This window comes from Narcine bancroftii, chromosome 5 (genome assembly GCF_036971445.1).
Source record: "Narcine bancroftii isolate sNarBan1 chromosome 5, sNarBan1.hap1, whole genome shotgun sequence".
Classification (NCBI taxonomy): Eukaryota; Metazoa; Chordata; class Chondrichthyes; order Torpediniformes; family Narcinidae; genus Narcine; species Narcine bancroftii.
The window spans coordinates 252813534-252838266 of NC_091473.1; the positions used below are offsets into that span (position 1 = coordinate 252813534).

At 42.8% G+C, this 24733-nt stretch overlaps 1 protein-coding gene across 2 annotated transcripts in view; it reads right to left on the minus strand.

Annotated features, from left to right (window-relative positions):
* LOC138765211 (ubiquitin carboxyl-terminal hydrolase 49-like) overlaps positions 1-24733 on the minus strand; it is a 92325-nt gene that overhangs the window by 63339 nt on the left and 4253 nt on the right. Inside the window, exon 1 of one of the 2 annotated variants that reach the window (XM_069942160.1) lies at positions 11162-11285. The exons of the other annotated variant lie outside the window; for it this stretch is intronic. The gene's annotated coding sequence lies outside the window, so the exon portion shown is untranslated. Of the gene's footprint in view, positions 1-11161; positions 11286-24733 lie in introns of those variants that run through there. 2 annotated transcript variants of the gene reach the window in all.

The window sequence follows — 24733 nt, forward strand, 5'->3', positions numbered from 1 at the left end:
TCCTGTAATAAAAAAACAGTGCAATTATTACACAGAAATTTGCTTTCATCTGCTGGAAGGCAGACAAATTTGCCACTGGCAGAAATTGCCTCTTATAGTCAGAGAGAGAGAGAGAGAGAGAGAGAGAAGCAAAATGGAGGACTGACCCCCCCACCCACCCCGAGTCAACGAGTGTCTGTGGATTCGCCTCCAGCACTCCCGCAGCCACACAGAGTCCAGTCCAAACCATCAGCAGCCTGAACTCAAGATCCGAACCTCCGACACAATTAGGGAACCTTCAGCACCCTCTCGCTTCCCAATACTATATGGCCCTTCAGCCCATCTCAAGCCCAAATATGTTACAAAGTTCACTACATCAAATGTAATATTAGCTCTGATAAAAAGCAAAGTCTGAGTATTCTAATTAATTAAAATTATATGGGAAAAAATTGATGCAAAGGGACCTAGGAGTCATCGAGCAGGATACCCAGGAGGTAAACGTGCAGGTTGAGTCAATGATGAAGGAGGCAAACGCGATGCTGGCATTCATTTCAAGTGGAATAGAATAAAAGAACAGGGATGTGATGTTGAGGCTTCATAAGGCCCTGGTGAGACCTTGTAAAAGTAAAAGCACAATGCTGGAGAAACTCAGCAGATCAAACAGTGTCTTTTGTATAGAAAAGATAAAAATGCTTAACTGACATCTCCTCACCTGGAGAATTGTGGGCGGTTTTGGGTTCCTTGTTTGAGAAAGGATGTGCTGATGTTGGAGAGGGTTCACAGGAGGTTCACAAGATAATTCCAGGAATGACAGGGTTATCATGTGAGGAGCGTTTGACAGCTCTTGGCCTGTACTCTTTGGAATTTAGGAGAATGAGGGAGGATCCTATTGAAACATTTCAAATGTTGAAAAGCACGGACAGAGTAAATGTAGAAAGTTTATTTCCCATGCCGGGTGAGTCAAGAACAATTGAAGGGCATCTATAGATCAATGATGCAAAGAAATTTTTTTTAGCCAGAGGGTAGTGAATCTGCAGAATTTGTTGCCACAGGCAGCTATGGAGCCCAACTCATTGGGTGTATTTAAGGCAGAGATTGATAGGTTAGCCAGAGCATCAAAGGTTATGGGGAGAAGGTCGGGCAGTGGGGCTGAGTGGGGAAATGGACCAGCTCATGATTGAATGGAAGGACAGACTCAATGAGCTGAATGGCCTATTTCTGCTCCTATGTCTTATGGTCTAATACCAAAGAACCAAAATTACAACTTTTTAATGAGAAATCATGTTTGACAGATGGAGCAAGCATGTCTGCAGATGAGCAGTGACTGACAAATCCTTTCAAAAAGAGGGTACTGAATAGAGAAGAGAGAAAGCCAATATCTACCACAGGATGTGCCCACAACTGAAGGATGGTGTTATGATACTTAATGGCATTTTGTACCCAAGTAAATGGTCAACAAATGTACAGGAAGCGAGGGAGAACAGTGGAAGAAAATAAAGGATTTGAATACAAAGGAAAGAGGGCACAACTTGGACAGGCACATGGATGGGGGGTATGGACGGCAATGAACTGGGTGCAGGTCAGTGGGAGTCGGTAGAAAAATAGTTTGGCTAGAAGGACCTTTTCCTGTGCTGTAATGTTCGATGGTTCTAATTGCCATTGAAGTTACCACACTGAAGACTGGTCATACAATTATCTAGCCAACATGGAAAACAAAACAAGCGTGGTGACAGAGGATGCGAGCAATGGGATGGAATGCGATAGCAATGCTCCCTTCAATGCCTTGGTAGATAAATAGCTGAGAGGAAGTGACACACTCATGGACTATTTTCATCCTGGGAATATGCTGATCGGGGAAATTTTTTCCCCAGAAAGAGGTTTAACTTCTTTTTGGGGAAAAAAAAAGGGACTGCACTTCCTGAGAAGCCCGAGTGGGCGAGTCTGTCAACCTTCTACAGGAGCTCTATCAAGAATGCCCAGTGTGGGTACGGATGCTGCAGAGAAATCGATCGGAGGTCAATCCACAGGACCATAAGTGTGGCAGAGAAGATCACTGGAGTTTCTCCCCACACCATTGACGTTGTCTGAAGAGGGCATGCAAAACCATTGAGGGCCCCTTCCACCCAGCACACAGCATCTTTCAGCTGGGGAAGAGACACCAGCCTGAGGAACAGCTTCTTCCCACGGGCAGTGAGAATGCTGAATGACCAAAGGAACTTCTCACACTGACCACCCGAGACTCCCATATTCATGAAACAATGGTTATTATTTATAAATATGAATACTTGTCCTGAATATGTATTGTATGTCTGTCTATGTGTTATGTCTGGTTGTGTGTCTCCGTGTTTTTCACTGAGAACTGGAGAACACTGTTTCATCAGGTTGTACTTGTACAATCAGATGGCAATAAACTTGACTTGTCTGGTAACTACCAGAGACATTTCATACAGTAGGCCCTCATGGGAGTCAGGCATTTCCCCCCTGAACGGTGCCCGTGTGTGGCCTACTTAAAACTCTGGTCCAATACTGGATTAAACATTAGAAATGGGCATTTGTTAAAAATAAGGAGAACCATTAATATCCATGAATCATTGCTCAGAATGATTGGCTACACTGAAGAGAATAAAGGGAAAACATATTCATCCTGTTTCATTTTAGCTTGCTGAATGCCAAATCGCGTTACACTTTTCCTGCACCCATAATACAATTTACATTGTATTGCTGTCAAACACCAGACGTACGTAGTGAAAAAGCAAAATGAAAAATGTCGATGCAAGATAGCTGCAATTGAAGAAAATGCTAGAAATATTCAGGTCTGTCGGGGTTGGGGGAGAAAGTAAAAGTTCATTGATCTGAAACACAGTTTCTCTTTCTCACGGATTCACGGACAATTTCTTTCCCATTAAGTGGATTTTGGATTGGTAAAATGATGCCTCCCTACTGCTTTAACAATACCTTTTACTTTATCTTTGTAACACAAAGACCAGTACTCTGACTTAACTGTAATTCTATAGCCTGCACCTTTTTTGTTTATTAGTGTACTACCTGCAGTATTGAAGTTTAGGTTGATTTGATTTGATGGCGCAAAATCAAATCAACCCAAGAGGTCAAACTAGAGGATAGCACGTTTAGCCTAGTGGTTAGCGCAACACCGTAACAGCGCCAGCGATCAGGAACGGGTTCAAATCCCACACTGTCTGCAAGGGGTTTGTACATTCTCCCCGTGTCTGCGGGGGTTTTCCCTGGGGGCTTCAGTTTCCTCCCACCATTTGAAATGTACCAGGGGTTGTAGGTCAACTGGGTGTAATTGGGTGGGCTGAAAGGGCCTGTTACCATGCTGTAGGTCTAAATTTAAATTTTAAAAATTTAAAGAAACATCCAATATCTGCAGATGCTGTGATTGTAGTTAAAAACAAAAATGCTGGAGGAAGTCAGCAAGTCTCACAGCGTCCACAGGAGGTCAATTTATAAAATGGACGTTTCAGGCCGGAGCCCTTCCTCAAGGTATGTCTATTGTTTGGTGGTGGTGGTGTCAGTCTGAGTTTATAGAGGAAACTCAGAAGATTGCCGATGTTAGAATCTGAAACAATGAGAAGCTGGAGGAACTCAGCATATGCTGAAAAGGGTGGACTAACCATTTCTCCTTCATGGAGGCTGCCTATCCTTCTGGTTCCTCACTGTTAGTCAGAGGAATTCAGTGGATCGAGCAGCGTCTGTGGGTAGAATAGACTGTCGTCGTTTTGGGTTGAAACCATTCATCGCGACTGATTGTGGAAAAGACTGGGTGATGTACTGACGAGAAAGCCAGCATCTCTGGAGCTCAGGCTCAGTTCTAGCTCAGGCCTGAAACATCGGTTATATATCTTTACCTCCTATGGACACTGCGGTTCCTACTGATTTCCTACAGCATTTCTGAGTTTTTACTTGACTGGATATCAGCCAAAACAAAGCTTTTCACTGTGACAATTACACACGTGACAATAAACAGCTCAATCCAATCATGAATATGTAGCTTTTGAATATCTGCAAATACAATGAACCCTAGAACTCTACAGCACAGAAACGAGCCCTTCAGCCCGTGTCAAACTATTACTTAACCTAATCCCACTGACCTACACCCTAACCACAGCCCTCCAAACCCCCCTCATCCATGTACCTGTCCAAAATCCTAAATTCTCTTCCCTAAATTATAAATTTTAAAGTAAGCTTTTTAACAATCACTGTTAAATCTCTCAAAATTTTCTAAGACAATGGATAGGAAGATACATTTGCAAATGTTATGCATTTCATAACAAAAAAATAAATGGACTATTTTCACCTCTTCCCCAGATGCTGAGGAAAAGAATCATTCTACCCTTTACAAATGTCCTCAACAGGGCAGCTCAACACAGAGGAGAGAGAAATCGACGTACAAATGTCCTCAACAGGGCAGCTCAACAGAGGAGAGAGAAATCTACAACCACAAACCAATCCTTATATACATTAATAAGCAAGTTCCTGGAAGCAATTGGTGGGGGTGGGGGTCTCTCTTTTCGAAACCTGATTTTTTTTTAGGTTACGGATAGTTTAAAAACTGGGTTAACAAATGATTTTGGCAGCGCGTCCACCAGGTTCTTTGTTAGAAGTTGCGGTCAAATCACTGCCACATGGTTACAAAAAAAATCCATTTTTTTCAAAAATTATAAATTTGAATTCTGTCTGACAGTTTAATTGCTACAGAGTTTCTCAGTACTTTGAATTGCAAATTACTTCTTGGGAAGCTACAACACAAAGGTCTCGATCCTAACGACTTCAGGCAGGTAAGGGAGCACTAAAGGTTTGCACAGGGCAGAGAACAAAATCTACCCTTCCCAGAAACAAATTCACATTTACACCTGAACATCAACAGAACATTTCTAATTGCCAGCAGGGATAGAAACATCAAGAACAAGATGACAAAATCACAGCAAGCATTTTTTTTTAAAAATTAGATTTCAGCTTTTGCTCTCCCTTTTGATCTCATTTCTGAAAGTGATTTCAAGGTTAAAATCTAATCTTAGAGGGGCACGTGACTGTCATAAATGTTGTGCGATCTTTGCCCTTGAGAATTCGGGTATCTTCGAGTAGATAAGTACCGTATAACCACTTCCATCTATTTATCATTCTATTGATAAAAAATTTGCTCCCAAACAATTGATTCATACATGGGTTGAGGGTGTTACTAGGAAGCCCAACATTTAACTTCATCCCTAACTGCCCTTGGAAAAGCAATGAAGAACCATCTTTCATCAAAGTATTTATTTAATTTTCAAATTAAAACACAACCAGAATCCCTTATCGACCAGAAGCACTTACATCAACAGTGACCAAGTGTTTTGAAAGGCTGGTGATGAAACCTATCAGCTCCTGTCTGAGCGGTGACATGGATCCATTCCAGTTCGCCTATCATGGCAGATGCCATCTCACTGGCCCTACACAAAGCCCTGGAACATCTGGACAGCAAAGATGCATTCATCAGGATGCTCTTTATCGACTACAGTTCGGCATTTAACACCATCATCCCCTCAAAAATGATCAGCAAACTTCAAGACCTGGGAGTTAATACCCCACTGTGTAAATGGATCATGGATTTCCTCCCCTCCAGACCACAATCAGTGAAAAATGGTAAGGACTTCTCCTCCACAATCTCTATCAGTACCGGAGCATCACAGGCCTGTGTTTAGTCCCCTGCTCTACTCACTTCACATCCATGACTCTGTGGCTCGGTATGACAATAACACCATCTACAAATTTGCCCACAATACCACGGTAGTTAGTCATATAAAGGAAGGGGACGAGTCAGCCTACAGGATGGAGATTGAAAACTTTTGAATAGTGCACCAACAACAACCTTGCACTCAATGTCACCAAAACTAAGGAGCTGATTGTTGAATTCAGGGAGGGAAAGCCAGAGGTGGACGATCCAGCAATCATTGGGAGATCAGAGGTGGAGAGGGTGAGCACATTTAAATTCTTGGGAGTCATTATCTCGATGGATCTTTCTTGGACCCAACACACTAATGGCATCATGAAGCAAGCACGTCAGCATCTCTACCTCCTCAGGAGTTTGCAGAGGTTTGGTATGACATCAGAAACCCTTGCAAACTTCTATAGGTGTGCGGTGGAAAGTGTGCAGACCGGCTGCATCACAGTCTGGTATGGGAACACCAATACCCATGAGTGTAAAGCCCTCCAAAAGGTAGTGGACACAGCTCAGGAGATTACAGACAAAACCCTCCCCATTACTGAGTACATCTACAGGAGATGCTGCCGTCGGAGAGCAGCGGTAATCATCGAAGATCCACACCACCCAGCACGTGCTCTGTTCTCGCTGCTGCCATCCGGAAAGAGGTATAGGGGCCACAAGACTTGCACCACCAGGTTCAGGAACAACTGCTCTCCCTCCACCATCAACAACAAACTCAATCAGGGGCTTCATTTAAGGACTCTTACTTGTGCAATTTATTGATTTTCTTTACTCTCCCTGTATTGCAGTCAGTTTGTTTATATTCGTAACCTGTTAACAGCTGTTTTGATTGTTTACATGTTCACTTTATGTACAGCTTATTTTCTGCTCCACTAATTAGTGGTAATTCTGCCGCACCCGCAAGAAAAAAGAATCTCGTATGCGCCGTCATGTATGTACTCCGACAATAAATCTGATCATCCTGAACAAGGATGCATTCCAGAATGGCAGGTTTTGTGTAGTGGTTAGCGCAATGCTGTCAGGACTGGGTTTCAAATCTGGTGCTACCTATAAGGAGTTTGTACATTCTTCCCTTGTCTGCGTGGGTTTCATATGGGGGCTCCAGTTTCCTCCCATTTTTCAAAATGTACCTGGGGTTGTATGTCAATTGAGCATAACTGGGTGGCATGGACTGGTGGGCCAAAATGGCCTGTTATTGTGCTGTATGTCTAAATTTTTTAAAAAAACCTTTGGAAATTTATGACAAAAATCCTTCCATGATCCTTTCAGGTTGGGCATGGATGTCGAATGCCCCCCAAAATTCCCAGTTTTGTTTATAAGACACAGGAGCAGAAGAAGGTCACTGAGCTTGTTGAGTCCATCCCGCCATTCCATCATGAGCTGTACCATTCTCCCACTCCCCTGCCTTCTCCCCATAACCTTTGACACCCTGACGATTCAGATGCGTTCAATATCATTCATTAACGTGGATCTTTAATGCACTGTATTGATAAATTTTGTTTGAAAAATGGGTGCCAAAGAGAATAAAGCCCCTGCTGAAAATTTAGTCACACAGTGCAGAAACACTGTGCCCAACGAAACACAAAAGTTTGCAGACACTGAGTTTGCAGTACAGAGAGATGCTGGAGGAACTCATCAGCAGGTCTCTCAGCGTCCATAGCAGGTAAAGACATTTCAGACCTGAGCCCTTCCTCTAGAAACAGGCCCCGCGGATGTCAACCACCATAAACCGCTCCAGGACAACCAACGAATTTGTCTGCAATATTTAAACATCGCCTTTTTGTACTATTAACCAGTATTGAATATTTAACCTTTTGTATCTATTATCACATTTTCTGTCCCATGGCATATTGCATTAGTTTAATTTATACAATTATTGTTGGTACATCTCATCTCGCCAGAATAATGTATACAATGCCCTCCATAATGTCTGGGACAAAGACGCTTTTTCCCTTTTATTTTCCCATTCACCAGTTTTAAATTTGTAATCAAACAATTCACGTGCACATTCCTCAGTTTATATTTCTGTTCATGAAGTCTTCTGAGGACAGTAGTCATCGACATATTCACACCTGCCTCCATATGAGTGTTTGTGCCCTGTTGAACATACTTTTGGGGATTTTTCTTCATTATGATAAAAATTCTTCTGTCATCAACAGTAGAGGTCCTCCTAGGAATACCAACCAGCCCCTTGGTGATTACTGAGCTCACCAGTACACTCTTTCTTCTTAATAACGTTCCAAACTGTTGATCCTGGTAATCTTTGGGTTTGGGCAATAATGTTTCTTACTGTTTTATTCTTGTTTTTCAGCCTCACAATGGCTTCTTTGATTGACACAACTTTGGTTCTCATGTTGAAAATGGCAACAGGAGACTCCAAAGGTGATCAAAGCGGAGAAGTAAGCCTAGCTCTCTTAGACCTGTACTAATGAAGCAATTAAACATAGCTGGTAAAACACAGGTTTCTGTTGACACTGTGGTTGAGAAAAAAAAACCACTGGAGAAACTCTGTGCCTTTATGTAGAAGATACATCACCAACTTTTCAGGCTTGAGCCCTTCATCAAACATACCTGAGTACTCCTGTGAAGCCAAATGTCCAAAAGGGCCGCACGGTTGGCGTAGTGGGTAGCTCAACGCCTTAACAGCGCCAGCAATCAGGGTTCAAATCTCATGCTGTCTGTAAGGAGTTTCCCCAGAGGCTCTGGTTTCCTCCCAAACGTACCATGGGTGTAAATCAGGCGGCACACACTTGCAGGCTGAAAAGGTTTGTTACCATGCTGTAGGGCTAAAAAAAATTATGGTGCCCTGAAATGAGGAGACTATGTATAAAAAAAATGTATAGAAATAACCATGAATAAAATCTGGAATGTGCACTTTAATCACATGTGAATTGTTTGATTAAATTTAAAACTGTGGAGCACAGGGGCAAATAAAGGGAAAAGGTGTCTTTGTCCCAAACATTACTGGAGGGCACGGTACATACACACACACACACACACACACACACACACACACACACACACACACACACACACACACACACAATTAGCCCCCCACAAGCATCCAGCTAGATACTTATGGGAGTTTACTTATAGAATAAATTTAAAAAGTATCCAGCTATACTGATGCTATTTACCAGGGCTTGGTCCTTAACAGTGGACTAACTGAATATAGCAAAAATTTCAACTTTGCTTACTCAAGGACACTTCCTGGGGAAGTAGGGTAACTCAACTCATTTACACCCACTTTCAGGCTCCAATGCCATCTCTGCAGCAAGGTAATTTCAACAAAGGGATCGAGTGAACAGCTAATAAACATAACCAATACCAACCTTGCATATTCCCAGGGAGGGTTGTAACAGTTTTAGATTAACTTGTTCTGGCAACGCCACAAGTTTAACCCTGCTTTCCTTGATCAGAGACTCATCGAATTAAAATAGCTGCCAAGTGTTTCAAATGTCATTTTAACTGTTGCTTTAAGGCTGGCAGCGATTCACGAGTTCACAGCTCATACAATCTTGTCTCTGGGTGAGGCGGGGAAGATAATGAGCCCTTTGTGCACTTCAATGAAACACAAAAAAAGTGGATCTCATTTAAATCTTCTTTTCAAATTGAGTGTAGGTGGAAGTATGTGAGCCAAATCAAATGTTAGTCAAGCCACACTATTTGTTTAAAAAAAAGCTAAGGATTTTCACATCACAAACTATCCTGGGAAGAAGACCTTCAAGAGGGAGAGTTCGATTCATGTGCAGGATTTCCCCTTTACTCATTCCTCAAACTCTGAATCTGCTAAGAAAAAGCTGTTCTGGTCATAAACAAGTAAGGTTGTTTCTCCCCCCCCCCCCACCCTTCTTCCCCAGCTGCAGCTCCCCCCCCCAGTGATCTAAAGCGACCTTGCACCTTTTGTCCGGTGGACTGCCCCATTAATCAGGCATTTAACGATGGGTAGTCTCACAACAAAGGCCTCAGAATGTGTTAATAGTCCATTCATGAAAGGTGAGAATAAGCTGACGTGCCATCTTATTTCAAAAGCACATATGGTTACGGCTGCAGGGTTTTCTTAATGTGTCATCTGTCAGCTCCCGAACAGTTCAAAATTATAAGGATTTTGCATGCTATTCAATTTAAGCCACTCTTTTTTTGGAATGTCTAACGAACTATACAACAATCCCTCAGGAGGCAGCCACCATCTGAAACTTAAAACACAATGCTGGAGAGACTCACCAGGTCAGACTGCACAGATAAAGATGCATCACCAACGTTTCAGGCTGGAGCCCTTCATCAGGGTTTCAGCAAAATGCAGGCAGGTGCCCTAGTTCTCTGGCTCCATTCTATCTCTGGAATGACACTGAGCTGATTACATTTTCAATACTGCTTATTCTCGCTGCCTCGAATCTTCAAGCAGGTAGCAGAATCACTTATCCGAACCACCAAAGGAACTGCTCACACTAACTCTCCGAGACACTCATATGTACAAAACAATATTTATATAGGTTAAATATTTGTTACATGGATGAAAACTTTAAATAAAATATTTAAAAATAAACTCATCCTGCAAACACATTGTTAGTGATGTGATTTCTGTCTGGTTGTGTGCCTGCGTGTTTTGCACCGAGGACCGGAGAACCCTGTTTCATCAAGCTGTATTTGTTCAATCAGATGACAATAAACTTGACTTATTCACAATTATCCATATTTACTTTACATCAACAACTCTTTCATGTAAAGAAAGGAACCAGAGCACATTGATGGTAGTCAAAACTTTTGCCAAAGGACAGAAAATTCCTACTAAGGTAAAATGCCAATGCATCAACAATTAAACTGTGGTTGGCATTTGGGAAAAAAAATTGTGGCAGAGAAATTGAATACTTTGTTCTGGATCTAAATTTCATTTTAATCTTTGCCACAAAACATACACCAGTCCTATATATCTCTTATTGATGCAAGCGAGAAAAATATTCTTTCAAACAATTTCTTATGAGTGCTTATCTGTTATCACATTGTTTTTGATGCTGAACAAGTGGGGTTTGACGTGCAAACCTTTGAAGCAGATTCACAACAGGACAAAACAAAAAGGGTGATGTGGAGGCAAAAACGGGACCCTCTCGTGTGTGATCAAAGGGCCAGTTTGTCTGCATTCACCATTCTTCAGCTTGCAAAACACTTGCAGTAGAACTGCACACCGCTTAAGACACAGGAACAGAACCAACAGTCAAGGGACACAGGCAGCAACATTTTAAGCTCCAAATAAAGCACCCCAAGGAAAAATAAAACTCAAGCACCCCCCTCCCCTGAAGTTATAACTGAATGGATCTCTGAGTGCAGAATCACCCACATTTACATCAGGAATGCTGCCGAGCCTGCTGTGTCCAGCCTCTTCTGCTTTTATTTTACCCTGGAGAAAATGCCCCACTGTAGGCTTTCACAATTGCAGTACAAATTATCGGATGAACCAACCTCGGAGCAGAAACAGCATTGAAACTCAGCTCTGTGAGGCTTGATTCTCTGCCGTGAGTAGAGGAGCAGTGGGATCCAGGTTTTCCTGATACAAATCACAGTTTTCCTGATTTTCTCTCCACCCATGCACCGATTTAAATGCTGCTGCCATTTTCAGTGAACATTATTGCTCCTGCTTTACGCTGTGCAGATCAGTTTAGCCTCGAGACCTCAAGAAATTGAAAAAGAGAGCAATCCCAGGGTGAATCCAGCATACATAAAAAATAAATGCACTTGTATTTAAGGCTATTATTATTTTGAAAAGAAAAACTCGTCCTGGAAGAAAGCAAATGGTCAACTTGGAGCAACTGATAGCAGAGGTTAAAAGACTGAAGCCAAGGGGAATCTAATGCATGAGGTGGGGGTGGTGGTGTGGGGGTGGAGGGGAGAGACACAACCAGGCGGAATAAATATTCATTTCAGAAAGGACACTGCAGAATGTGTACTTCTTCTGATAAGTTCTTTGTTTTAAAGTGGTACTCTTAAAAATAAATGTTCAATGGCTTTATCCTCAAGAATTTCCCTTTTAAAAAAAAGGGGCCACCCCTTCCCCATCTTCACAAGTTTATTTTCTCCATGTTTCACTTGCTGTGCTTGGTTTCTTTACTAAAGAAGGAAACATGGGGGGGGGGGGGGGAGGAGGAGAGGAAGGAGGGACATAAAGGAGCAGGCAGTGCTAATCGAGTGAAATTTTGCATTTTATTTCCTCTCTCAGAGCTGTACTAGAATAAGGCTCAATCAGATAGGCAAGCAGCATGCATTTATTTTTCAATTTACCTTCCTTTTACAAAAAGGCCATCCCACTGGCCTCTGATACAATTTCTAACAGCAGATTGAGGCTAAAGTTCCTCTGTGGGACTAACCCTTAATGAAAAACCCTGTTCACTTTGTGCAGACTGTGCCATGTTAGAAAATAACCACTCAATTCATGCCACCAAAGTTGAGGCATTGCCGATTATTTCATTTACCCGAAAAATTCAAAAAACACAAAAGTGTACAGACTCCGCGATTGGAAGTAGAAACACTGCTGGAGAAAGTCAGCCAGCTCAAACTGTATTCTTTATATAGCAAAAGTAAAGAGGCATGACCAACGTTTCGGGCTTGAGCCCTTCCTCAAGGATCTTAGCTCTTTAAAGAACACAGTTTGACCCTGCTGTCTTTTTCCAGCACTGCTTTATCCTTTTCAAGTCCGTGGTCGTTTCACATGTGCACACAACCCATCAGTATTTTGTTCAAGCGACCAATCATCCTAGAAAATCGTCTGCATCACAACCAAATTAATTGTGTCCAATATGTAATACGAAATATTGGCAAAGGAATACCTGCATCTTTTCCCACCTCTTGTCCTGTTATGCCACCTGAAATACAATACTGCCAACATTCTGATTCAATAAATAAATGATTTCTAAAGTAAATTTGATTAAAACATTAAAGGTTTACTTCATTCTATGGCTAAAGCAGGTTTACCAAATGAATCCCATGGTTTGGATACTTCCATTCTGCTGCTCTATCAGAGCCAAGCTTTACCCTCTCACCAACAAGGCAGAAAGAAGATCATGGGCTTACCCAACTTGATTGACAAGCATGGCGTGGAGGCCTAAGTAGTTAGACGCAAGCCCCGGCTCACCGACAGCTGCCAAGGAGTGCCAAAACTAACGTACAATTTTCATGAGCTACGCTGACGACTGTAGGGACAAGAAACCAAAGAAGTACGGAACACTATTGAGCTGTGTGAGTTGCAACATTTTCAAATACATAGAAGGATGTGAACATTTTGACTCAGCCATCTCTAAATTGGACAGTTTATATGCGAAGACTCCCAATGAGGTTTTTTCCAGACATTTACTGGCTACCAGGCAGCAGAATCCAGGAGAATCATTAGATGATTTCTTCAGGGAGTTGGACAAGTTAAAGAGAAACTGTAAATTTCAGATCATAGTGCGGAGCAGAGTGGAAACGAGGCAATGTGTGACGTGTTCATCACAAGCATTGCCTCACCTGCAATACGCCAGTGTCTCTTAGAAAACAAAACACTGGACTTACAGACAGCTTATAACCAAACTACTGCATTAGACATAGCTCAGTGATGCATACACTACCCCGGTGGCCAATACAACTGCAGTAGTGAACCCTGAACCATCACAGGTACCGCAGGTATACGAGAAGGATTCTTTAGCAGGGCTGACTGATAGCCTTCCAGTTGCTTTTGAGAAACAACCTGTGGCTGCCACTTATAATATGAAATGGAAATGTTTCTTCTGTGGTTTCTCTTACCATTCACGGGTTAACTATCCAGCCCATGAGGCTACTTGTTATAAATGTGCAAAGAAGGGACATTATGCCCAGGTGTCCAGATCCAAGGCCTCACCAAGCTCAGTGGCAACAGTGGTCAATTCTCAGGTACTGGCTGCACTTACTAATGTGCGACCAGGACTTGCTCAAGTCGCAACCTCTGTGACTGTCAATGTAGGTGGTTAACTGCTCTGTTGGATTCATGCGGCACCATTAGTTACTTTAGCGAGAAGGTCATGCAGGAACTTAAAGCTAAAGGTTCACCATCTAGTAAAGACATTACTCAGAAAACTAAACACTAGTTTCCAAGGATAAGTTGTTGTTGACCTAACTTAGTCTAATAGCCAGTCATACGCTTCCACAACACCAGCATCTGTGTGTGAAATTTGGATACAATAGCAGCAAAAATAGAAGAGCTACCTCTTTTACCAAACTTATTACCAAGCCGCAAACCAATTGCTGCCAAATCAAGACTCTAGCAAAAATGATCAGATCTTCATTGCCAAGGAAATTCGCCAGTTACTTTCAGAAGGCATAATTGAGATTTGTATATCACCCAAGTGGTCGAGGTGAAGGATCCTACCCACCGACACAAGAAGCGAATATGTGTGGATTATTCACAGCCAATCAGTCAATACACGGAATTGGATGCTTCCCCTTGCCAAAGATTGACGAAATGGAGAACGAACGTTAAAAAAGTGTGACCTCTACCTTTGACCTGCCATGTAACAAATATTTAATCTATATAAATTTTTATACAAATTTTGGAGGATTCCATTTGGATTCAAAAATTGTGTAGCCGCCTTCCAGCAAGCTATGGACAAGTTGGTTAGAGAAGAAAAACTGCAGGATTCCTTCCCTTTCCTTGATAATATCACTCTTTCTGGACATACATGATCAAAATATAAAGAAATTTCTAAAGACCATCAGTCAGAGCCACCTAACGTTTAATGATTCAAAGACTGTGGAGCCTGTGAATTCCATTAATGCCCCTGGATCTGGTGTGGGGAAGGGGATCATTAAGCCAGATCTTGAGAGACTTCGCCCACTACAATGCCTGAAGAGGGCGCACAAAATCAGTGAACCGGTGCGGACTCGAAAGGCCAACATGGCCTGTTTCCGCTCCGTAAATGGTTATATGGTTATAGTTAAGAGCCTCCTCCACTTGAAAATTTGCAATCCTTAGAAAGGGCCCTCGAGATATTTGCTTATGCCAAATAGGTTCATGGGTTTTCCAACAGGTTTTGACCGATGGTAAACACTAAAAAGTTTCCAATGGAGCAAAAGGCCTTGAACACCTTTAACTTACTAAAGGAAGCCATCCTGCACTTGGTGGATGAAAACTTACACTTTGAAGTAGAATGTGACGCATCTGATGTGGCTATTTCTGCTGTCCTTAACCAAGGAGGACGGCCTGTTGCACTCATGTCAAAGACACTACAAGGAAGTGAAACGCACTTCCCTCATTGGAGAGAAAGCAGTGACTGCCAACATTGACTACCTGGCACGGCACCACTTTAGCTTGGTTACTGATCAGAGGTCAGTGGCTTTTTGTTTGACAGTAAAAAGTGAACAAAGATAAAGAACACAAAGATTCAAGAATAGAGGCTAGAACCCGCAGCATTCAGTTACACAATAAAGTACCGTACTGGGAAAGAGAATGTGGGCCCTGACGCATTTAGTCGGACGTACACCTCCACACTCACTGACATTCACAACGGATTTTGTCATCTAGGAATAATTCAGCTACTGCATTTTACTAGAGCGCAAAGAATCTCCCCTTTTCTACAGAAGGTATCGAGAAGACTTGTGCTTCATGCAGGGTTGGTGCTGAACTAAAGCCTCAGTTCTATCACCCACCAGGAGGGCCTCTTAGAAAAGCAACAAATCCTATGGAACAGTTTAGTATTATTTTCAAGGGCCCCTTGCCTACAGCTTCATGTAACCCATACCTCCTTACAGTGGTTGATGAATACTTGCGTTTCCCCTTTGCCTTTCCATGACCCAATATGCATAATACAACAGTGATCAGATGCCTGGATCTGCTATTTAGCCTTTGTGGAATGCCAAATTACATACCCTCTGATCAAGGCACCACCTTCGTGTCTAAGGATCTGAAAGATTACCTCTCCCAGAAGGGGGTTGTCACAAGTCATACTACCCCATACCACCCAATCAGGAGTGGACAAGTAGAGAGGTTCAACAGCATCACATGGAAGACTGTCAGTTTGGCCCTTAGATCACATAACCTGCCCGATAAGCAGTGGGAACTTGAACTGGTGCTTCCTGAGGTACCACACTCCCAAAGCTCGCTGTTGTGTACAACAACAAATGCCACTCATCCCGTGGAAATTCACTGCCATCCTGGCTAATGACCCCTGGACCTATACTACTAAGGAGGTTTGTGAGGAGTACAAGAACTAACTACTTGTAACTCCTTGACAGTAATCCAACATGTAGAAGCATCAGGTACTCAGATGGACGGGAGCCTAGTATGTCTGTCCGTGACTTGGAACCTTGTCCAGAAGCCCAGACCAGCCCCACATCTCCTATTGTGGAACAAGAAGAAAGAAATGTGGTCGTTCCAATACAGGAAGAGGAGGATGTTGAAGCAGGAGTTCCACAAGAACTAAGGAGATCTGGTCATGTACAAAATACCTCCCAATCGATATGGATGGGAGTAATCCTGTAAAATGTTGCTTGATAAGGCTAGTGTTTTTTTTAGGAAGGAAGAATGTAATATTACAAAGTTATTCTTGTTAATGAGCTTGCATTTCATATTTAGTTGATCCTGGTTGCTGCCGTTCCTCGGGTCACCTCCAATCAGATTCTAGCTCCTGCCTTGTGCCCTTCTTTTAAATTCTAACTGTAACTGTACAAGTTGAGTAAAGCTTGGAAAGCAGCCACCCAGCTTTTCATTCTCACAACAGGGCTTGCTTCATTTTGGGACATAATCTAGATCTGTCGGTCTCAACCTTTTTACGGCTATGACCCTTAGGACTCTGCTCAAAGTTTATGGGCCCCTTTTCCTGTGAAGTTGTCTTGTTTAGTTGGTTCCTTCCGTACTCTCCGACTGACTACATAAAAAAAAACATTTTAAAATATTTTATGATTTCAGTCCATGGCCCCTCCCTGTGGTTCCCAGGGGAGCTGTACAGCCCCTCCCCCCTCCCCCAAGTTGAGAATGTCTGATCTAGATGCACTGAACAGAGATTAAACTGAGGTACTCACTTGCTGATCAATTGGATAGTGATCTATCAGATGGAAAAGTGCATCCCCTCCCACTCACTCTCAAGGGCTGTCTGATATGGATGGCACGTCTGACTTTGGAAAAAAATTAGCTGCCCCACTACTGAAATGAATCTGAACTTTGTATGGGCTTCCTTTCTTAATTACTTTTAAAATGTATAAGATTAGATAACTTTTCGTTTTTGACCCGATAACCTTCCTTTTTATTATCAGATAGCGGACTGCTCATGTTTAGCCAGTAGCCACTGAAGGAGGGGGTTGTTTATTATAGTTTTATTTTTAAAACTTCTTCTCAATGGAACGTCTCAACATCATTTTTATGATAAGATGTGATTTGTGAATACTTTACTGTTATGTAACATCTACTCGATGAAACCAATAAAAATATTGAAGAGCGAGATCCATCACAGTTATTGGTACCTCTTCCACTAACATCAACAGATGAAATATCTATCAAATTTTTAATTTATAATGCTCAACTTGACTTGACCACCAATGGTTTACCTGCACTTTGTAACATTTTTTTCCACGAACTGCAAATGTGAATACATATCTATTTATCCTTTTATATTTATTTTTTCTCTCGTGATGATTTAATTTATACTTATTGTTTGTATATTTAACGTACTCATGCAACTGCAGAAAGTTAGAATTTCAGTCTATCTGTACATTGTGCTTATGTATTTGACCGTAAGCTGTTTCTAAAAACCTTACAGCGGGCTTTGGGCAAGTGCAGTAAAATTGGGATAATCTGTACCCGTCTGTTCAGAAATGGACTGGCAACAGGCTTCACCGCCTCCCATTCCGAAATTAATTTGAAGTTCTGGAATGGGACGTCCTCGTCGCTGGCCTTCTCAACTCAATGCATCTCCAGAATTCTGAGAGGGACAGGTAGGTGGACACCCAGTGCATTTTTCCCAGGGCAGGAATAACAAACACCAGAGGACATCTCTACAAAGTGAAGGGAGGGAAGTCTAGAGGAGACATCAGGGGCAAGCTTTTTTTTTAAACAAAGAGTCGTGAGTGTCTGGAAAGCCTTGCTGGGGTGGTGGTGGAGGCTGGAACATTAGGGGCATTTAAGTGACTCTTGGACAGGCACATGGATGAAAGAGAAACTGAGGTTACAAGGTAGGAAGAATTTACTACTTTTTTTCTATGTCATTGGTAGGAATATATATATAGGTCAGCATAACATTGAGTGCTGAAGGGCCTGTACTATGTTCTCTGAGCTTCAAGATGAAACTTGCCTTTCTGACCAGAGCTTTCCATAGATTTGCTATCTACATCCTCCAATATCTTCCTCAAGATGGATTTTCAATTATTCCTAGTCTGTGTTAGAACATTACAGCACAGGAACAAGCCTCTTCAGCCCTTCTAGTCTGTGTTCTAGTTTAGTATCTGATGCTATCATACAGAGAGTTGGATTGAAAATGGCATCATTTATCATCAACTTTAGCCTTCAAAAAACCACAGCTCCAGTCAAATCTGGGAAAGATGCAATGTTCGAACATCAAAACAAATTCAACATGTTACAGAAAAGCTGACCAGCAGACTTAATACGTTACAGGAAGTATATTCGAGAACCAACATCTTGATCCGATTGCAAGATTGGAAAGGAAGAGGCACTGTCTTTCAAACTGGAAACATGGGATGCACCACGACTGTCAATCCATATGCTGAGTGGTATAAAATTGTTCACAAGGCCTCAGATTCAATCCCCCATCACTACTCAGCAAAATGGTCTAAAACTGGATGCTCGTAATGGGGCTAACACTTTGAACAGAAACAGAACATCCTCCAGAGTGAACAAAGAGAATCTGGAAGGACTCAGCAGGGCAGGCAGAATCCATGGATTGAAATAATCACAAAATTCTGTAGACACCGTGGTTGAAGTAAAAACACAAAGTGCTGGACCTCAGCAGGTCAGTGTCCTTTATGTAGCAAAGGGAAAGATACAGAACCGACGTTTCAGGCTTGAGCTCTTCCTCAAAATATGAGAAAATGCCGGCAGGCGTCCGAACAAAGGAGTTAGGGAGGGAAGGCAAAGGTAGGGGATAATAGGTGGAGGAAGGAGGGAGGGGACAGCAGCAATGAGGGGACGAGGGATGGTTGGGTGGATAGAGGAACCAAAAAGCAGGTAAAGGGGAAGGAAAGGTGAGCAGATTTAGTGGAAGGCAGAAATAGATTGAAATGATTAATCAATGTTTTGGGTTGGGACCCTTTATTGAGACCAAGTCTTGATAAAGTTTATTGCCATCTGATTGTACAAGTCGAACCTGACGGATCAGTGTTTGTCAGGCCCCGACCTGAAACAGTGGCTGACCATGTCTGTCCATCGATGCTTCCTGACCCACTGAGTTCTTGCGGTTTTGCTTTGTTCACGGAAGATTCCAGCATCTGCAGCTCTTGTGTTTCTCAATCCTCCAGTGTTAGTTGCTGCACCACGCTGAAAATGTGCCTTTGCATTGGAGGTGAAGAGGTTTGGGGGGGGGAGGGTCAGATAAATGTGTGAGCAAACTACTGGTCTGTCATAAAAAGACACAAATGTTGGAGGAACTGAAATAGATATATCTTGTGAAGAGCTCATGCCCGAAACATCAGTTATGTATTTTAACCTTTGCTATATAAAGGTCACTGTTTGACCTGCTGAGTTTTTACTTCAACCAGTCTCTGAAAACTTTCATGTTTTACCTTTGGACAAAGATTGGCTTTCTTTCTAAACCCTATAATCCATACACAATAGTATTGAGAGAATCTAAAACAACAGGATTGAAAAGGTTCAATAAAATGGTCCATCACCACTTTTTAAAAGAGATGGGAAATATTACCTCCATCTCTGCACTTCCTACATCCCAACAGCGAATACCCAACAAAGCACGTTAACTAATCCTGGGAAAGGTCAAAGTTCAGAGGGAGAGATGCAGAGGCTAGAAGAACAGAAGCTAGAAAAACAAAGGATAACAAGATACAAGAACAGAAGTAGGCCAATCAGCCCATCAGGTCTGCTTTGCCATTCAATCATGAACTGGTATGTAATATATGTAATGTGTGATATATAATACGTAGGTATCTAGAACGCTTCCACCAGTGTTGTCTCCGCTCCATCCTCAACATCCATTGGAGCGCTTTCATCCCTAACGTCGAAGTACTCGAGATGGCAGAGGTCGACAGCATCGAGTCCACGCTGCTGAAGATCCAGCTGCGCTGGGTGGGTCACGTCTCCAGAATGGAGGACCATCGCCTTCCCAAGATCGTGTTATATGGCGAGCTCTCCACTGGCCACCGTGACAGAGGTGCACCAAAGAAAAGGTAAAAGGACTGCCTAAAGAAATCTCTTGGTGCCTGCCCCATTGACCACCGCCAGTGGGCTGATCTCGCCTCAAACCGTGCATCTTGGCGCCTCACAGTTTGGCGGGCAGCAACCTCCTTTGAAGAAGACCGCAGAGCCCACCTCACTGACAAAAGGCAAAGGAGGAAAAACCCAACACCCAACCCCAACCAACCAATTTTCCCCTGCAACCGCTGCAACCGTGTCTGCCTGTCCCGCATCGGACTTGTCAGCCACAAACGAGCCTGCAGCTGACGTGGACTTTTTACCCCCTCCATAAATCTTCATCCGCGAAGCCAAGCCAAAGAAGATCTAGTGGGATGCAAAGTTTGGGCACCCCGCTGATCAAAATTTCTGTAACTGAGCAGTTAAGTGAGTAGAAGATGAACTGATCTCCAAAAGTCATAAAGTTAAAGATGGAACATTCTTTTTAATATTTTAAGCAAGTCCAGTTGTGGGACAAAAAAAAAAGCTCCATTGCAAAAGTTTGGGCATCCCGAGAGATTTGAGCTCTCAGACAACTTTTACCAAGGTCTCAGACCTTAATTAGCCTTTTAGGGTGCAACTTATTCATAGAACATCATGAGGAAAGGCCAAGTGATGCAAATATCCTGACTCCTCAATCCTTGTCCCATCAGCAGCTCCTCTAAGCAGCTGCCCAGCTCTCTGAAAATGGAAATAAATCATGGCCACAAAGCAGGACCAGGCTGGAAGAAGATAGCAAAGCGTTTTCAGATGGCTGTTTCCTCAGTTCCTAATGTAATTAAGAAATGGCAGTTCATAGGAATGGTGGAGGTCAAGTTGAGGTCTGGAAGACCAAGAAAACTTTCTGGACCAAGAAAACTTTCTGAAAGAACTGCTCGTAGAAAGGCATAACAAAACTCCCGTTTCACTGCAAAAGACCTTCAGGAAGATTTAGCAGACTCTGGAGTAGTGGTGCAGCGACACCTTCATGAAAGAGTCATCAGAAGAAAACTTTCCTGCGTTCCTCACCACAAAATTCAGCGTCAGAAGTATGCAAAGGAACATCGAAACAAGTCTGTGCATTTTGGAAACAAGTCCTGTGGAGTGATGAAGTGAAAATAGAACTTCTGGCCACAAGGAGCAAAGGCATGTTTGGAGTAAAACGGGTGCAGGATATCATGAAAAGAATATCTCTCCAACTGTTAAGCATGGGGGTGGATTGATCATGCTTTGGGATTGTGTTGCAGCCAGTGGCACAGGGAACAATTCACTGGCAGAGGGAAGAAAGAATTCAATTACAGAGAAACCCAGATTTTATGCGCCCTGATTTAATACAAATTTAGATATAATGCGATGAGTCATTTGACTTGGGCGTTGGACTCCTGGCTGAAACGGGGGGCATGCTGGGCTCCCGGATTAATTTAAAATGCATACAAAATAACTGGGATATTCCAAATAAAGGAGAAATGGAAACGATATAGGTATGAAAATTAAACAGGGGAATACAGTGAGACCCTGATTTAGCACAACCCCACTTATTTTTGCGATGAGATTTTACAGACCCAAATTATAGCATTATATTGAGGTTCATTGTAAATACTAACAAATTCTGGAAGCAAACATCACACCGTCTGTATTTTTTTTTAAAGTTGAAGGTGAGAAGAGGGTGACTTCCACAACAGATAATGATCCTAAGGACATCTCAAAATCCACAATGGACCACCTCAAGAGGCACAAGCTGAAGGTTTGGCCATCAGTCCCCTGACCTAAACATCATGGGAAATCTTGGGTTAGATCTCTAAAGAGCAGTGCATGCAAGAAAGCCCAAGAATGTCACAGAACTAAAAGCCTTTTGTATGGAAGAATGGGGCGAAAATCCCCCAAACAAGAGTTGAAAGACTCTTCACTGGCTACAGAAAGTATTTACAAGCTGTGATACTTGCCAAAGGAGGTGTTACTAAGTACTGATCATGCAGGGGGCACCAAACTTTTGCTTCGGGCCCTTTTCCTATTTTGTTCTTTTGAAACTGTAAAAGATGGAAATAAAAAAAAATAATCTTGCTTAAAATATTAAAGAAATCTGTCATCTTAACTTTATGCCCTTTGGAAATCAGGTCATGTTTTCACTCGCTTAACTATCCACAGTGACAGAAATTTTGACCAGGGTACCCAAACTTTTGCATACCACAGTGCAGGTACACAATCCTTTATCCGGAACCCTTGGGGAACAGTGTGCTCCGAATTTCGGATTTTTCCAGAACAAAAGCCAGCTTGCCCCAGATTTAAGCCCATCGGAATTGTGCTGTCATAATCACCCCTTCCAGTCGCACTGGTGTCTCTCTCCCCCTCGCACGCCTGAGTCGCACTGCCATCACTCCCCTCCTCCCCCGCCTGCCCAAGTCGCGCTGCCATCACTCTCCCCCCAGCCCGCCCAAGTCGCGCTTCCGTCTCTCCTCCCCCTCGCCTGCTTGAGTCGCGCTGCTGTCTCTCCCCCCTTGCCCACTTCGTGCTGCCGTATCCCTCCACCCCGCCTGCCCGAGTCGCGTTGTCGTCTCTCCCCTCACCCCGTCCAATCTAGTCGCGCTGCTGTTACTCTCTCTCTTTCACTATACCAGCACCAGGAAAAAAATGCCGGTTTTTGGAGCTTTCCGAATTTTAGATGTCCGGATAAAGGATTGTGTGCCTGAAACATCAAATTTATTTATTTACAAAAATATTTAATAAAATTAAATTTTAAAAGTGGCACAGTTAGTACAGTTACAGCGCCAGCAATCAGGGTTTGAGTCTGGCTCTGTCTGTGAGGAGTTTGTGCGTTTTCCAATGTCTGCGTGGGTTTTCCTCTGAGGGCTCCAGTTTCCCCCCACCCTTCAAAAACGTACGGGGATTGTTGATGCTTGTGGGCCAGAAGGGGCTGTTACCATGCTGCATGTCTAAATTAAAAAATTTTTAATATAGAATCTATACAACAAAATTAGAGAGAGTGCAGAGAAGGTTCACGAGAATGTTGACAGGATTTCAAGGTTTGAGTTACAGGGAAAGGTTGTGCAGACTAGGGCTTTTTTCTCTGGAGCGTAGAAGATTGAGGGGGGACTTGATCGAGGTGTTTAAGATTTTAAAAGGGACAGACAGAGTCAACGTGGATAGGCTTTTTCAATTAAGAGTGGGGGAGATTCAAACTAGAGGGCATGGTTTAAGATTGAAGGGGGAAAATTATAAGGGGAACATGAGGGGAAATTTCTTTACGCAAAGGGTGGTAGGGATGTGGAATGAGCTTCCGACAGACGTGGTCGAGGCGGGATCATTGGTTACATTTAAGGAAAGACTAGATAGTTACATGGAGAGGAGAGGACTGGAGGGGTATGGACCGGGTGCTGGTCAGTGGGACTAGGAGGGTGGGGATTTGTTACGGCATGGACTAGTAGGGCCGAACTGCCTGTGCTGTGCTGTAAGTGGTTATATGGTTATACAGAAATGTACTAATATAATGCTGGGAAAAGTGATGTTCCAATACACTAAGTAGAAAAAAAAATATTTGAGATTAGATTGTATTTTTAAAAACCAGTGATGGGGGATATTTAGAACAGTTATTGATGTTTCTGCAAGTTCAAGAACAACTAAATGAGGTGCACAGGAGATGGATAGATATATACGTACACAAAGACAGACACACGCACACCTCTTGTACATTTGCGAAATGAAACAAATTCATCATTTTTTGTAATGCCTTTAGAAGAAAAAAAAGCATCCCAAACTGGTTTTCCAGGATTATCAGTTTGGGAAAGGAGAAATTAGGGTACTATCCAAGGCTTAAATAAATCTAAAGGAGCTTGCCAAACGTGGTGTGGAGAGCAGGGGAGGCCATTCACCTTGACAGATGAAGCACAGATTCCAGTCATGAACCAACAGGTTTGAGCTTGGAGTGAAAATTGCAGAGAGCGATATTGGAAAGTTAGGAGGTAGAATAAAATGTTCCATACAGCAGATATCCACAGACACAGAGCACAGGTGTAATGCAAGGTGGTTGCACACCCTGCATTTGGCGTCACAGATGTAGAGTAGGCCACACCAAGTACATCGAATGCAGTAGATCAGGTTGTCTTTTTTCCACTGGTTTAATGAGCATCAGCTGATGCCGGAGCTATGAGTAGGGGTAGAGGCTGTCATTCCATCCATTCCATTTGAAGGTAGACTCTCCAATCCCCAGGGATGAATGTGTTCAGTGGAAAAGCAGTCAGTGTCCTGGTTAAAGCTGGCCTAGTGGAAACAGCACAAACGGCTTCCTATCTCAGGACACTGCACGGCCAATTAACTGGGATGCCAGTGGAAAAAGGGCTAATAAAAATTTAATTCTAATTTCCGTCCAAATGGAGTCTTAACTCCATGTTCCTTGCCAGATAAAACATCCTTGCCTGTCCTCAACCACCCCTCCCCCCCACAAAGAATTTTATATATTTTCAATAAGGATTGCTCACCCTCTCCACCTCTGGGCCCCAATGATCACTGGATCGTACACCTCTGGTTTTCCTTTCCTGAAGTCAACAATCAGCTCCTTGGTCTGGGTGACATTGAGTGTGAGGTTGTTGTTGGTGCACCGTTCAGCCAAGTTTTCAGTCTCCTTCCTGAATGCTGACTCATCGCCTCTTTTTACACAACCCACTGCCGTGGTATCTTCAGCGAACTCGTAGTGTTGTCGTACCGAG